The 16,364-nt window shown below is 36.8% G+C and overlaps 1 protein-coding gene across 1 annotated transcript in view; it reads left to right on the top strand.

Moving 5' to 3' along the window:
• TACR3 (tachykinin receptor 3) overlaps positions 1-16,364 on the top strand; it is a 75,780-nt gene that overhangs the window by 32,365 nt on the left and 27,051 nt on the right. The window lies entirely within an intron of this gene.

Raw genomic sequence — 16,364 nt, 5'->3', positions numbered from 1 at the left:
AGACCTATTTTGAACAATTCCAATTAAAGAAGACCTCTAAAAGTTATTATGTTGACATTTTACTAGGATTATTTTTTTCATTAAGATTTTCTTCTGACTACCATTATATGACTCAATGACTAAGGTTTTTTTAAATAAATTTGTGGAGTTAAAAGGAATCTTAGGGGCCGGCCTGGTGGGGTAGCCGTTAAGTGCTCACACTCCACTTCAGTGGCCCGGGGTTCATGGGTTCAGATCCTGGGTGCGGAATGAGACACTACTGATCAAGCCATGCTGTGGCAGTGTCCCATATAAAGTAGAGGAAGATGGGCACGGATATTAGCCCAGGGCCAATCTTCCTCAGCAAAAAGAGGAGGATTGGCATCCGATGTTAGTTCAGTACTGATCTTCCTCACCAAAAAAAAAAAAAAAAGAAAAAAAGGAATCTTAGAGTCATCTATTCCATCTTCCTCTCTCCAGCGGATGTGCAACTAATGCAAACCAGAGAGGTTTTTCCAAGGACAAGAGAGTCATGCTGATTATGCCAATTGTTATTCATTCCATTTATGGTTCACTTATTTATGTAGAACTACTACCAACTCTGTGGGCACTTCCCTTAAAAAACACTCAACAATTTTAAAACCACATATCTACAAACACTCACTTAACAAAGATCAACCAAATTTTAAAAATCTAATGTAGAAAATTGATTTCATTTTAATACTAACATTTTTTTTTCTGTTATTGGCAAATCATGGTAAAACAGGATATGTTTGGTTAACATTTTATCATGATCTCTAGTATTTGAAAGCAGAAAGTAAGCATGACCTTTTTCACATCAATTTACTTATTTCAGCCTATAATATATATAATTTCATTTTATTTCCCATTCAGAAAAACTTACCTTAAAATGAAGTACACAAACAACCAAACTATGCCTTTAGCACCTAAAAAAAATTCTAAAGTTCAGAGAACTTCAGTAACATCGTTTTATATGAACAGTTTCTCTTTCTCTTTTGTAATTTCAACTCTCATTTTCTAATATCTTGCTCATGTTGCAAGATACTCTTTTGGGGAATATCTTCTCAGAGCTGTGTTTTAGGCATCATCACATTAGATAACTGACATGATGTTCTACGTATTACAGAATAATTTCTGTCTTTGCAGGACCCACTGGTTTCTTGTCTTTTATTTCTTCTTGGTTTAGCATTTTTAAAAGTTTTTTTCCTGTTCCCTCCTAAACAAATTAAAATAAATCCAGTAGTTGTAGTTTGTAGTTATTTTTTCTTCAGAAACATGGAATGTTTTTCTATTGAGAAGTGAAAATTGAATCTGAGTGTTCCTTTATTTTTTGTGAGGAAGATTCGCCCTGAGCTAACATCTGTTGCCAATCCTCCTCTTTTTGCTTAAGGAAAATTGTCCCTGGGATAACATCTGTGCCAGTCTTCCTATATTTTGTATGTGGGATGCCTCCACAGCATGGCTTGATGAGCGGTGTGTAGGTCTGCACCGGGATGCGAACCCATGATCCCTGGGTGGCTGAAACGGAGCACAGAAACTTAACCACTACGCCACCAAGCCAGTCCCCTGAGCATTCCTTTTTATTTTTGACTTGAGTCTCAGAAGGAACAGAAGCAGAAGGGAACATTTTTGCTTTTGCCCGTATATAACTGATGAGAATAAGGCATAAATATTCCCTTTTGATTTTACTATGCTACAATTTCAAAGTATAATTATCAATTCAAATGAGAGTGTGACCCTTCTGCAATATTTCAAAAGAGTAAGACATTTAAAAGATATAGTCTGTATGTCTTTCTCTCAGATTGTGTTCTGGCTTGAAATAATACAAAATGGCATTCATGCCATGGACTTCTCAGAATAAATCACCTTGTGCTTGGATTTCTTTCACGGTCGTTTACTGAAATGACCATCAATATCTCAGAAGTGACACTCATTTTGTCCAAAAATTTAAAATTTCAAAATATACTTAGGTCTTCTTTTAATTTCTTTCCTTTTGTCTAAAATTAAAATATTGTCTGATATGGTTTAGAATACAGTTATTTCTAATGATTATGGTATTTTCATATATTAATATGACTACTTAGATCAAAGATATAAATCTGACCCTTGATGGGCGATTTAATTATATGCTGTCTCCTGGAGAACGCATCTTTAGTACTACAGGTGGGACCTGAGAGATGAAATAAGACAGTGTTGGTTACAATAGTGCAAATTCATCACGACTGTTGGGAAAAACAACTCCATAAACATCTTTGAACCAGCCTCCTGGTAATAAAAGAATAGTGAATGTTGATTGAGCCCCCAAAGACACATGGACCAGAATAAATAAAAGCTTAAGAAATTTTAGTCAGATTGCTGAGATCTTTGCAGCTATTGGGAAGCATTGCTTCCAATTCTCTTTCTCCCACAATCTTTAGGAATTGTGCTCAATTTCAAGTTCTGTAGGTTAAATTCGTTGAAGAACAGCCAGTACAAATAAATTATGTTTCGAAGTTACACAGCACCCAGCATGTCTAGAAATTAAACTAACATGAAGCTTTCAGATAATTTAGGATTAATCACTCCACTCAATCTTTGCATGTTCTGCCCAAGTGTATACATAGTCTGAAAATAATACCTGTGGTTCTGGCTGGCACCAGGTAAAAAGACTACATATTAGTCCTGAGAAATAAGTTAATACCTCTAGAAATATTTCCTCGTCGTTAAAATGAGAGCATAAAACCTGAAAATCAGTACTAAAATTCTATGGCTCCAAGCAGTTTACTAAGCTCTAGGAGGCAATCTGTAGGATCGTCCAACATTTGAGTCACATATATAGAAGTAGTCTTTCAAAAAAATGTTAGCAAGCACATTAATAAACTCTTTCTTATGTAATGTATTTTACAATTTCAAAGCACTTTGTATACCTCATAACACAACCAAAGTTATCCTTAAATTATAATAAATTTTCTGGGTTTGAAAATCCTGTATATTTTCTACTCACTGACTTTAAACATAAGTCTATTTAAACATGTATATTGAAATGATAACGTCTGTTTAACGTAACAAAGTGGCTAACTTAAGAATCCCTGCACTTTACGTAGAGTGTCTTCAGATAGTAATAAAATATAAAATACCTATTAATATCACTAATCCCCAAAGCCTTGGTAACTGAGTTCTATTTTTGGGGGGTAATTGGTTAATATTCTTGCCAAAGCTCTCCTTCAGGAAATGTGTACTATTCAGTACATTGTTATAATATTCAAACAGAAAATTTAAATTCAAATATTTTTATGAATTTTTAAGAGGATGCTTTTTTAACATTATTCTGTTTTCTGAGCTTGTTATATGAATGCTTACATTCCAGTGTGAGAATAATTTAGTGTCCAGGAAAAGAAACTGATCCTTGTCTGGTTTATTCTACTTATTTGTAGGTAAGTCACAGATTTTCGCTACCTATTAAACCTTGACTGAAATACCATGTATGTCACAACAATTATAAAACAAAATTTGAAATCTTACCTCTCTATTTAATATACCAAATGTTGGCATATGAAAAGTCAGATTTTAAATTCTAGTGCTCAACTCACAAGCTAATTTAAAATACATTTTCAGTTTAAAAACTCTGTTCCAGAATGATAGATCTGATCAGAACCTAAAACTTCATGAACCGCCTGCCTTCCTGCTCTTCTGGATTAAAATCAAATGCAGTGTGAGGAGGACATGAGCAGAGGGCTAACATCTCAGATTTAAGATTTGGGGTTAAAGAAATCAAATATGCTCTCTATTTTTTTCAGTCTTGCCAATATCATCCTGTTTCCTTAACTATCTAGAAGTAAGGAAAGCATAGATCCTGTCTCGTAGGCCATTGTATTGCTCATTCGAGCTTGTCTGTAACTAAATCCACATGGCTACAGCTTGAACTCATTCATTTTGGAAACAGAAGATTTGCCATCCATCTTTCTCACATAGTATTCTCATAAATTAACACTACTTTCTTGGCAATTTGGGTGAAAAAAAAGGTAGTGACCTTCTCTTATAAATGATATTAAGATTCTTGGCAATAACAAAATATATCCCAAAGTATTTGTGTGAGTCTGTTGGTGTCTTGGGATAACTACCTAGAATATAAATGCTAGAAGGCCAGTGGTTAGCAAGATGGGAAGAAAATAAATCTTACTAATTAGTAGATACGTGAGTTAGACATAAAACATAGCTAATATTTAAATGATTATAATTATTAAATTCATCTATAAGAAAAAGAAATGGTGGCTAGATAGAAAATGAAAACAATGAGAATAGTTATATCAACTTCAATTCATTCATCGAGGTCGTTTATTAAAAGTGCCTATTGTGGAAATGTCATAGACAAAGTCTGTCTGATATCAGAAAAATCATTTGCAGTCTTGTGATATCTTTATAAATCAGGTAAAGAAAACTGAACTAGTTGCAAATTGTATTACTGCTGGTTGAACATGGACACTTCACGTGTGCTGAGAAGAGAATGGTGTCGGTCTAACTGGAGGGTTCTGGGGGTGTACTCAGGGCTCTGTCCTCAGCACTAGCTTGTTCAAAATCAATCAATTACAAAAATACCAATTCTGTGGCCATGATAAATATCTGTAGATAGAGGCAGAATATCAGACGACTGAATTAGGAACTGGGAAGGCCAAGAGCACAGTACCCCGTGCACAGTGGGCTGTTCACACTGTGAGGTCTTGATCCCACCCTGACTAGAGAGCGGGGTCTGGGTGTCAAGGGTCCTAATTCTAATTCTTGACCTGTCCAGGTGTGATCTGAGATGCATCTCTTTAACTCTCTTAGTGTTTGTTTACTGAAAATGGTGGAGATTTGAAGAAGGACTTTTTGGAATTAAAATGCTACTGTTCTAACACTTGGCACCATGCCTTTTACATAGTAGACACTCAACTCGTGCTGATATTCCTTATTCTAGTGCCACTTTCTACCTTTTTCGATATGGAGAACCTAAAATTGAATGCAGAGCTCATGTCCAGACATTGATATCTGACTCTCATTTTACCTCTTTATTTAATCAAAAGACAGCCCTGGTGGTTTAGTGGTTAGGGTTCCCCACTCTCACCGCTGCAGCCCAGGCTTTGTTTCCCAGTCAGGGAACCACACCACCCTTTGGTGGTCATACTGTGGCATCTGCATGTTGCTGTGATGCTAAAAGCTGTGCCACTGGGATTTCAAATACCAGCAGGGTCTCCTGTGATGGACAGGTTTCAGTGGAGCTTCCAGACTCAGACTATGAAGGCTCTGGCCACCCACTTCCCAAAAATTTGGCCATGAAAATCCTATGAATAACAGTGGAGCATTGTCTGTTACAGCTCTGGAAGGGGAGAGGATGGCGCAGAAAGAGCTGACAGGGTTGAGCTCTGCTGTCCACAGGGGTGCTAGGAGTCAGAATCCACTCCAGGGCACGAAGAAGAAATTAACTGAGAATTTGTATTTAATGTTGCTGTAGATCTTATCAAGATTTCTAGTGAAGATAAATAAAATTAAGGATAAAATCAGTTTCCAAGTGGCCTAAAGTTGCTTGTTTTTATCTATGCATTAATTTCACAAAAAATATAAATGGCAAATTTCCTGTGATTACATTTAACCAAAGTAACAACAACAGCTTAACCATGGGGGAAGACAGAGTTATTTTCAAATTTTCAGAATTAGCCAAAAACTAATATTCTAATATTAGAGCATAACTGATATTGTCTTGGAGAATATTCATTAAAACAAGGTGAATCAAGAATTTGATAGCACATTTCCTTCTCTGTGTTTTAATATTTACATCACATTTTGTGCTATTAATCTGAATTTTTTCTGAACACTTGTCTTCCTTTATCTACACACCTATAGCACATAAAGTACCATGATATGTACATGTTTTTCTAAAAGAGAGCTCACTGTGTAATGTCCGCAGTGGTGAATGTTCAGAGTAATTGAGAACCGCTGAAATGCTGGCTTTGTGAAAAAACTAGAATTTTTCTGTCTGACTGTTTCCCCATAACCAATTTCTTTCTCTTTGTGTACTGCACTTAGTTTGTCCCAATAAAAAACCTTGATATTATCCATATGACTTAAACTTCAAATATCTGTACATTATGTAGATGTACAAGCTTGTATGTAATGCAGTGTGACTCACCTGTCTGTGTGTCTATGCCTCCATGACACAGTTCTGCTTATTTCCATGTCTTTCCCTAATAATTTGTCATAATAGTGTTATTATTCATGTTATTAATCATAAACCATAGATCCCTTTAAAAATGTCTCCATATTTTAAAAAAATACATTCTCATGTATTCTACTTTCTTTTAAAAATGTATATTATCATCCAATCAAAAAAACCCACATTTTGTTAGTGGATTTTCTAGGAAAATGAAAGTCAAGAACCATAAAATATCTTTTTAAGTTTCTGTTATGTATCACTAAATATCTCCTCAAAAAAAAAAAGATAAGTATTGTAAGCAATTTTGTATATAAATTCATGATTATTTTTCATTTAGATATTTTGAGAAAAGTTTGTGATTTGGCTAATGAATCAATGAAGACCACTAGAACACACCTGCTTTTTATATTTCTGAAATTATATAAATATTTTAATCCATCAGGATACAATGAAAAGTTATCCAGTTGGGTCCTTAGAAACTATTGTCTTAAAGGAAAAGAACTAAAATCAAAACACAGTAAAAAACATCTCAAATTTCTGATCAATATGAATAATATTACCATAACATACTTCTAATTGAAACAGTGAAGCTTAAAGAAAACCAATAGCTGTGTGTTCCCCTCAGCTAACTTCTACCCCACCCAAGCTACCCCCCGCCATCAGGACTGCCTCCTCCGCCAGAGTGGGGCATTAACTGCAAATGCCTCTTTCTTTAGGCCCTTTGATTCAATCTTCTCCCTGCTCTCTATGGGTGCCAGTGGGTAGGAATCATTCTGAGAAGCCTAAAAAAGTTTCTACATCTTTCTTTGTGGTTTGCCAGTAGTACTTGAGAAGTGGAAGTGTTTATTCCTTTTTACAAAGGTAAGAAAATATAGCACCTTAGGAGGAAGTACCTGCAGCCCTTGAGTGCTGGGCAATTGCTTGAGAAGATTTCTCTATGGACTCTCCATTAATATTTCTCATTCTGCAATTATAGGTGCAGGGGAGGTTGGGACCAGGTTCAGGCATCATGGATTTCTTGCAGGAAAATTAAGCTTAGCATATGAAATCTATAACAAGTGCTACAAAATCAATATACAGAAATCTATTGCATTTCTGTACACTGATAAGAAACTATCAGAAACAGAAATTAAGAAAACAATCTCATTTACAATTGTATCAATGGAATAAAAAACCTAAGAATAAATTTAACGAAGGAGGTAAAAGATCTGCACACTGAAAACTATAAGATGTTGATGAAAAATATTGAAGATGCACATAAATGGAAATATATTCTGTGCTCATGGATTGGAAGAATTAACATTGTTAAAATGTCCATATTAGTGACATCAGCATCATGGCGGAGTGAGCTTTCCTGTAAACTCTTCCCCTGATAAGATACAACGAAAGGAACAGTCATGGACCAACAACGAAATCCTAGACAGTGAAAAGCAAGGTCGGAAAGATCCACACTGCTGCACATCTGAGAGTGGAACGTGCTGGGCCCCGGAGGAAGTGGGGAGAGGTATGGAGAACTCCTCTCCCTCCCCATCAGGTCAGTGATCCTGGTCCACGCGGCTCCCAGAGAGGGGGGAGGGGCGGCCCTCTTTGGGGAAATCGTAGCTCTTCGGGCTCTCTCAGCCAGTGGGAAACTCCCACACAGAGGACTCAGAACTGCTACAGAGTACCATCAACATCTGAGCACCCCAGGAGAGCGGGTAATGAGGGGTGAACGAGAAGCCCCCCACACCAGGGACCCAGCGGGCAAAAGAGAGAGCCTCCCCCTCCCTGCAAGCCAGACCCTGCAGCTCAGCCGAGCAGACCAGACCAAGCGACCAGAAGATCACAGCGAACAGCTGGGGCAGAGCACAGGGGGCTCAGATTACACAGCCCTTTGCCCCCACACAGTGGCGGCGGGTGGAAATTGCAACCAGATATTTCCAGGATAAGGAATAACAAAGCCAATATAGGAACCACAGTGCAAAGGCACATGAAATCACCAGACCAGAAAGAAAATGACAAGCACCCAGAAACCAACCCTGAAGACACAGAAATCCATAACCTAAATGACAGATATTTCAAAATAGCTATCATAAAAAAACTCAATGAAATACGAGACAACACAGAGAAACAATTCAATGAGATTAGGAGTTTCTTCACAAAAGAGATTGAAATCATAAAGAAAAACCAATCAGTGCTGATGGAGATGAAGAACACAATGGAAAAGATAAAGGAGAATCTGGAATCTTTAAAGAACAGAGCTGACAATATGGAGGAAAGAATTAGCATTATAGAGGACAGGAATACAGATATGCTCCAGATGGAAGAGGAGAGAGAACTAAGACTAAAAGGAAATGAAGAAAGTCTCCGAGAAGTATCTGACTCTATTAGGAAAGGTAACATAAGAATTATAGGTATTCCTGAGGGAGAAGAGAGGGAAAGAGGAACAGAGAGTCTATTGAAGGAAATAATAGCTGAGAATTTCCCAAATCTGGGGAAGGAGCAGGAAATACCAGTAAGCTAAGCCAACAGATCACCTAAATATGTCAACAGGCAAAGGCCCACTCCATGACATCTAGTGGTAAGGCTGGCCAAAGTCAATGACAAAGAAACAATATTAAGGGCAGCTAGACAAAAACAAAAAATAGCGTACAAAGGAACTCCCATCAGGCTCTCAGCAGATTTCTCAACAGAAACTTTACAGGCTAGGAGAGACTGGAATGATATATTCCAAATACTGAAAGACAAAAACTTTCAGCCAAGAATACTCTATCCAGCAAAAATATCCTTCAAATATGATGGAGAAATAGTAACTTTCCCAGATAAACAAAAGCTAAGGGGCTTCATGGCCACGAGACGCCCACCACAAGAAATACTCAAGAAGGACCTCAGGCCTGAAAAAAGAAGAGAAAGGGAATACAAAGCTTGGAGCAAGGAGAAAAATAGGTAGACAAACTCAGAAAAATAGTATATCTTTACTGGAATAGGTTAGCAGCCACTTAAATACCAAAATCAAAGATCGAAGGAAGGAATTCACCAAAAATAAACTTAACCTCATCACTGTAAACACACAGCCACAACAAAAGATAGAATAAGGTATAACAAGAACGACTTAGAAGGAGAAGAGGAAAGTGATTGAATTGACTTAGTATGAGGAAATAGGAGGCCATCAGATAATGGACTATCTCATACACAAGATTTTTTATACAAACCTCAAGGTAACCACTAAACAAATAATCAAAACAAAATCACATATGATAAACAAAGAGAAAACTAGAAGAGTCGTAAGACAGAACAACCAAAGTGAATTGGCAGTCTGAAACAAATGGGACAAGAAACAAAGGAAATGCAAAAGAACCGGAAAATAAGTGACAAAACAGCAACATTAAGCCCTCATATATCAATAATTACCATAAATGTAAATGGATTGAACTCTTCAATCAAAAGATACAGAGTGGCAGGATGGATTAAAAAGCAAGACCCAACAATTTGCTGCCTCCAGGAAACACATCTCAGCTCTAAAGACAAGCACAGGCTCAGAGTGAAATGACGGAAGACAATACTCCAAGCTAATGGCAAACAAAAGAAAGCAGGTGTTGCCATACTCATATCAGACAAAGTAGACTTCAAGATAAAACAGGTTAAGAGAGACAAAGAAGGGAAATATATAATGATAAAAGGGACACTCCACCAAGAAGACTTATCACTTATAAATATATATGCACCCAACATAGGAGCACCAATGTACATAAAGCAACTATTAACAAACCTAAAAGGAGACATTAACAACAACACAATAATAGTAGGGGATCTTAATACCCCACTTACATCAATGGATAGATCATCCAGACAAAAAGTCAATAAAGAAATGGTAGAATTAATGAAAAACTGGACGAGATGGACCTAGTAGACATATACAGAGCACTCCATCCAAAAACAGCTGACTACACATTCTTCTCAAGAGCACATGGAACATTCTCAAGGATAGACCATATGTTGGGAAACAAAGCAAGCCTCAATAAATTTAAGAAGATTGAAATCATAACAAGCATCTTTTCAGACCATAATGCTATGAAACTGGAAATCAACCACAAAAAAAAAAAAAATTGGAGAGTGAAAAAAATGTGGAGATTAAACAACATGCTACTGAACAACCAGTGGATCATTGATGAAATTAAAAGAGAAATCAAAAACTATCTGGAAACAAATGAAAATGAAAATATGCCATACCAAACCATATGGGATGCAGCAAAAGCGGTGCTGAGAGGGAAACTCATAGCGATACAAGCCTACCTGAACAAACAAGAAAAAGCCCAAATAAGCAACCTCAAATTACAACTAACAGAACTAGAAAAAGAAGAACAAACAAAGCCCAAATTCAGCAGAAGGAGAGAAACAATAAAAATCAGAGCAGAAATAAATGAAATTGAGACCAAAAAAACAGTAGAAAGGATTAATGAAACAAAGAGTTGGTTCTTTGAGAAGACAGACAAAATCGACAAACCCTTAGCCAGGCTTACTAAGAAAAAAAGAGAAAAGACTCAAGTAAATAAAATTAGAAATGAAAGGGGAGAAATTACAACGGATAACATGGAAATACAGAGGATTATAAGAGAATACTATGAGAAATTATATGCCAACAAATTGGACAATCTAAAAGAAATAGATAAATTCTTAGACTCATACAACCTCCCAAAGCTGAACCAAGAAGAAATGGAGAATCTGAATAGACCAGTCACAAGTAAAGAGATTAAAATAGTAATCAAAAACCTCCCAAAAAATAAAAGTCCAGGACCAGATGGCTTCTCTGGTGAATTTTACCAAACATTCAAAGAAGATTTAATACCCATCCTCCTCTAACTATTCCAAAATATAGAGGAAGATGGAACACTTCCTGAATCATTCTATGAGGCCAACATCACCCTGATACCAAAACCAGACAAAGACAATACAAAGAAGGAAAATTATAGACCAATATTGCTGATGAACATAGATGCAAAAATCCTCAACCAAATATTGGCAAACCGAATACAGCAATACATTAAAAAGATCATACACAATGATAAAGTGGGATTTATACCAGGGATGCAGGGATGGTTCCAAATCCGCAAATCAATCAACGTGATACACCACATCAACAAAACAAAGAATAAAAACCACATGGTCATCTCAATAGATGCAGAGAAGACATTTGACAAGATACAACATCCATTTATGATAAAAACTCTCGACAAAATGGGAATAGAAGGAAAGTACCTCAACATAATAAAGGCTACTATGACAAACCCACAGCCAACATCATACTCAATGGGGAAAGACTGAAAGCCATTCCTCTGAGAACAGGAACAAGGCAGGGCTGCCCACTCTCACCATTCCTATTCAACATAGTACTGGAGGTTTTGGCCAGAGCAATTAAGCAAGAAAAAGGAATAAAAGGAATCCAAATAGGTAACGAAGAAGTGAAACTCTCACTATTTGCAGATGACATGATTTTATATATAGAAAACCCTAAAGAATCCATTGGAAAACTATTAGAAATAATCATCAACTACAGCAAAGTCGCAGGGTACAAAATCAATCTACAAAAATCATTGCATTTCTGTACACTAATAACAAACTAACAGAAAGAGACCTCAAAAAGATAATACCATTTACAATTGCATCAAAAAGAATAAAATATCTAGGAATAAATCTTACCAAGGAGGTGAAAGACCTATACAATGAAAACTAGAAGACATTATTGAAGGAAATCGATGATGACATAAAGAAATGGAAAGACATCCCATGCACATGGATTGGAAGAATAAACATAGGTAAAATGTCTATATTACCTGAAGCAATCTACAGATTCAATGCAATCCCAATCAGAATCCCAATGACATTCTTCAGGGAAACAGAAAAAAGAATACTAACATTCATATGGGGCAACAAAAGACCCCGAATAGCTAAAGCAATCCTACGAAAAAAGAACAAAGCAGGAGGCATCACAATCCCTGACTTCAAAACATACTACAAAGCAATAGTAATCAAAACAGCATGGTACTGGTACAAAAACAGACACACAGATCAATGGAACAGAATTGAAAGCCCAGAAATAAAACCACACATATATGGACAGCTAATTTTCAACAAAGGAGCTAAGAACATACAATGCGGAAAGGAAAGTCTCTTCAATAAATGGTGTTGGGAAAACTGCACAGCCACATGAAAAAGAATGAAAGTGGACCATCTGCTATCGCCATTCACAAAAATTAACTCAAAATGGATCAAAGACCTGAAGGTGAGACCTGAAGCTATAAAACTCATAGAAGAAAATATAGGCAACACACTATTTGACATTGGTCATAAAGGAATCTTTTTGGATGACATGCCTACCCAGACTAGGGAAACTAAAGAAAAAATAAACAAGTGGGACTTTATCAGAGTAAAGAGCTTCTACAAGACAAATGAAACCAGAATCAAGATGAACAGACAACCCACCAGCTGGGAGAGAATATTTGCAAAACATACATCTGACAAGGGGTTGATCTCCATGATATATAAAGAACTCACACAACTGAACAACAAAAAACAACCCGATCAAAAAATGGGCAGAGGAAATGAACAGACACTTCTCCAAAGAAGATATACAGATGGCCAATAGGCACATGAAAAGGTGTTCAACATCACTAATCAGAGAAATGCAAATCAAAACAACACTAAGATATCACCTCATGCCCGTTAGAATGGCTGTAATCACCAAGACAAAAAACAACAAGTGTTAGAGAGGATGTGGAGAAACAGGCACCCTCATCCACAGCTGGTGGGAATGCAAATTGGTGCAGCCTCTATGGAAAACGGTATTGAAATTTCTCAAAGAATTAAAAATAGAGATGCCCTATGATTCAGCTCTCCCACTACTGGGAATCTATCCAACGAACCTGAAATCAACAATAAAAAGAGGCTTATCCACCCCTATGTTCATTGCAGCATTATTCACTATAGCCAATAAGTGGAAGCAACCTAAGTGCCCCTCAACTGATGATTGGATTAAGAAAATGTGGTATATATATACAATGGAATACTACTCAGCCATAAAAAAGGACAAAATCATCCCATTTGCAACAACATGGATGGGCCTGGAGGGTATTATGTTAAGTGAAGTAAGCCAGACAGAGAAAGACAAACACTGTATGATCTCACTCATATGTGGAATATAAACCAACACATGGACAGAGAAAACTGTATTGTGGTTACCAGGGGCAATGGGGGTGGGGGTGGGCACAAGAGGTGAAGTGAGACATATATATGGTGATGGACAAACAAAAATGTACAACCCAAAATTTCACAATGTTAAAAACTATTAAAAATCAATAAAAAAAGTCCATATTACCCAAAGCAATGTGCAGATTCAGTGCAATTCCTATCAAAATTCCAATAGCACTTTTCACAGAAATAGAACAAATGATCCTAAAATTTGTATGGAACCACAAAAAAAACCGAATAGCCAAAACAATCTTGAGAAAGAAGAACAAAGCTGGAGGCATCACTCTTCTTGATTTCAAACTATATTACAAAGTTATAGTAATCAAAGCAGTGTGGTTTTAGCATAAAAACAGACACATCAATCGATGCAACAGAACAGAGAGACCATATATGGTCGATTAATTTATAACAAAGGAACCAAGATTATACAACGGGGAGAAGACCGTCTCTTCAGTAAATGGCGTTGGGAAAACTGGACAGCCACATGCACGAGAATGGAACTGGACGTCCATCCCACAATTCTCAATACTTCAGGACACACACACGTGAACAGTATCAATTATTGCATGTTTTATAAAATCCCTATATGGATAGATTAGATTGAATCAGACTGTTCCAGCGGCTCCACAATGTGTTTGTTATTTAAAACTTAGATCCGTCTGAAGTTCATTTGTATAAGTTGTGGGATGAGACATCAGCTTTATTTTCTAGGTGCTTCCTTGCTGTACCCACCCTCATTTACTGAGTAACCCTCTCTTCTGGCACTAACTTAAATCTCATGGTCATCATGCTCTACATTCTCAGTGTGTCTGAGACTCACTCGGCTTTCTGTTCTGTTCCATCTGGCTGTTCATGCTTCGTCACCACACTGGTTCAGTAAGGAAGCTTGTAATGTATTTAATATGCACGGGCCACTCTCCACTTCTATTGGTTCTTTTTTTCCCAGAATTTTCTTAGCTTTTCTTGCTTATTTTTACATATAAAATTTATAAAATCATTTTGTCTAGTTAAAAATTATTCTTGTTGATGGAATTAGCTTATATGCATTAACTGTGGGAGGATTGGACGATGATAAACCTTTAGTGACGGAGGTGTGGATGGGCTGGCGAGTGGGTAGACGAATGGCTTCTTCTGTGCTGCTCTTACACAAGTGTGGCTGGGGACCGAGACTCTTAGTCAGCCAAGTTCAAATGCCGAGTCTGGTACATGCTTGGGCAATATGACCTGTGTGAGCCTCAGAGGGGTTACAATCCCTATAAAACGAAATGAAAATAATAATAATACATACTCATGAGGTTGTATAGAGGTTAAATGAAGTGATACATGTTAAGTGCTTCAAACAATGCCCAGTACGTGAAGCTGTTCTCAGTAAATGGCACATTGCTTTAGGCATTTACTGTGAATCTATTTGCCGGGATTGAGATCAGAAAGCATCAAGTGGTAGAAAGTAAAGAGGTATAAAACTGGCTATTTAGCTTTTTAAACATAATGTTGACCTATATTTTATAGTGAGTCATATTTTGTAAATAAATTCCACATATATATTATTTAATTATCACAATATCTATGTGATGACTGTTCTTCCCGCTACGTTGAACTGCAAAGAACTGGCAGCTTCCCTTAATCAATCTCTTGCCCACTAGAATTTCCTGCCTGGTCGTTCCATTATACATCCTGACTTACTCTAGAACAGTGTTGTCCAGCAGAAACGTCTGCAATGATGGAATGTTCCATGCCTGGGCTGTCCAGTGTGTAGCCATTAGCCACAGGTAGTCATTGAATGAACACGCGAAGTACAGTTGCTGCAACTAAGAAACGAAATTTAATTTATTTTATTACATAAATTTAAATGTAAATAACCACATGTGGCTACTATATTTTTTATCAATGCTGTTTTAGAAAGCCCTAAGAACAATAAACCAAGTAGTAATTACACAGCCAGAGTTTACTCTCATTTGTTGTGATAATATAGTAAGAATTGGAGAAAATTAGAAATTCTACCACTGAGTTCTTACAAAAGTTAACTTTACTTTAAAAAAGTAAAAAGTAAAAGTTCATTTACTTTAACCTTTTGCTCATAGGATTCTGGTATTTGTAATATTTGTTCTCTAGTCTTGATTCTTATCATACGTTGTGTGTATTTCAACCATATTGTGTCACATATATGCTTATTTTTGCTCAGCTTCTTGAGCCATAAGTAAAGACCCTCTTTGCAAGAAAAGGACCATCATGGTTTCCTCGCATTTCTGACAGCATACCTGACACAAACACCACATATCCGTGCAGTGTTAATGGGAAAAACACATGAACCGTGGAGTCAGACAGCCTGGTTTGATTCCTGGACAGCCCATTACTGGTTCCTGACTCTTAATCTCTCACCCTCCATTTTCTCATTTATAAAAGACTGAAATACTATTTCTTTTCTGGAAATTTTTTTTCTTTTTTCTTTTTTGTTTTATTGATGTTTTAATAGTTTTTAACATTGTGAAATTTTGGGTTGTACATTTTTGTTTATCCATCACCATATATATGTCTCACTTCACCTCTTGTGCCCACCCCCCACCCCCATTGCCCCTGGTAACCACAATACAGTTTTCTCTGTCCATGTGTTGGTTTATATTCCACATATGAGTGAGATCATACAGTGTTTGTCTTTCTCTGTCTGGCTTACTTCACTTAACATAATACCCTCCAGGCCCATCCATGTTGTTGCAAATGGGATGATTTTGTCTTTTTTTATGGCTGAGTAGTATTCCATTGTATATATATACCACATCTTCTTGATCCAATCATCAGTTGAGGGGCACTTAGGTTGCTTCCACTTCTTGGCTATAGTGAATAATGCTGCAATGAACATAGGGGTGGATAAGCCTCTTTGTATTGTTGATTTCAGGTTCGTTGGATAGATTCCCAGTAGTGGGATGGCTGGATCATAGGGTATCTCTATTTTTAATTCTTTGAGGAATCTCCATAC

This window comes from Diceros bicornis, chromosome 11 (assembly GCF_020826845.1).
Source record: "Diceros bicornis minor isolate mBicDic1 chromosome 11, mDicBic1.mat.cur, whole genome shotgun sequence".
NCBI classification, from domain to species: Eukaryota; Metazoa; Chordata; class Mammalia; order Perissodactyla; family Rhinocerotidae; genus Diceros; species Diceros bicornis.
The sequence above is the reverse complement of the archived record's forward strand: the minus strand, read 5'-3'. Positions and strand labels throughout refer to the sequence as shown.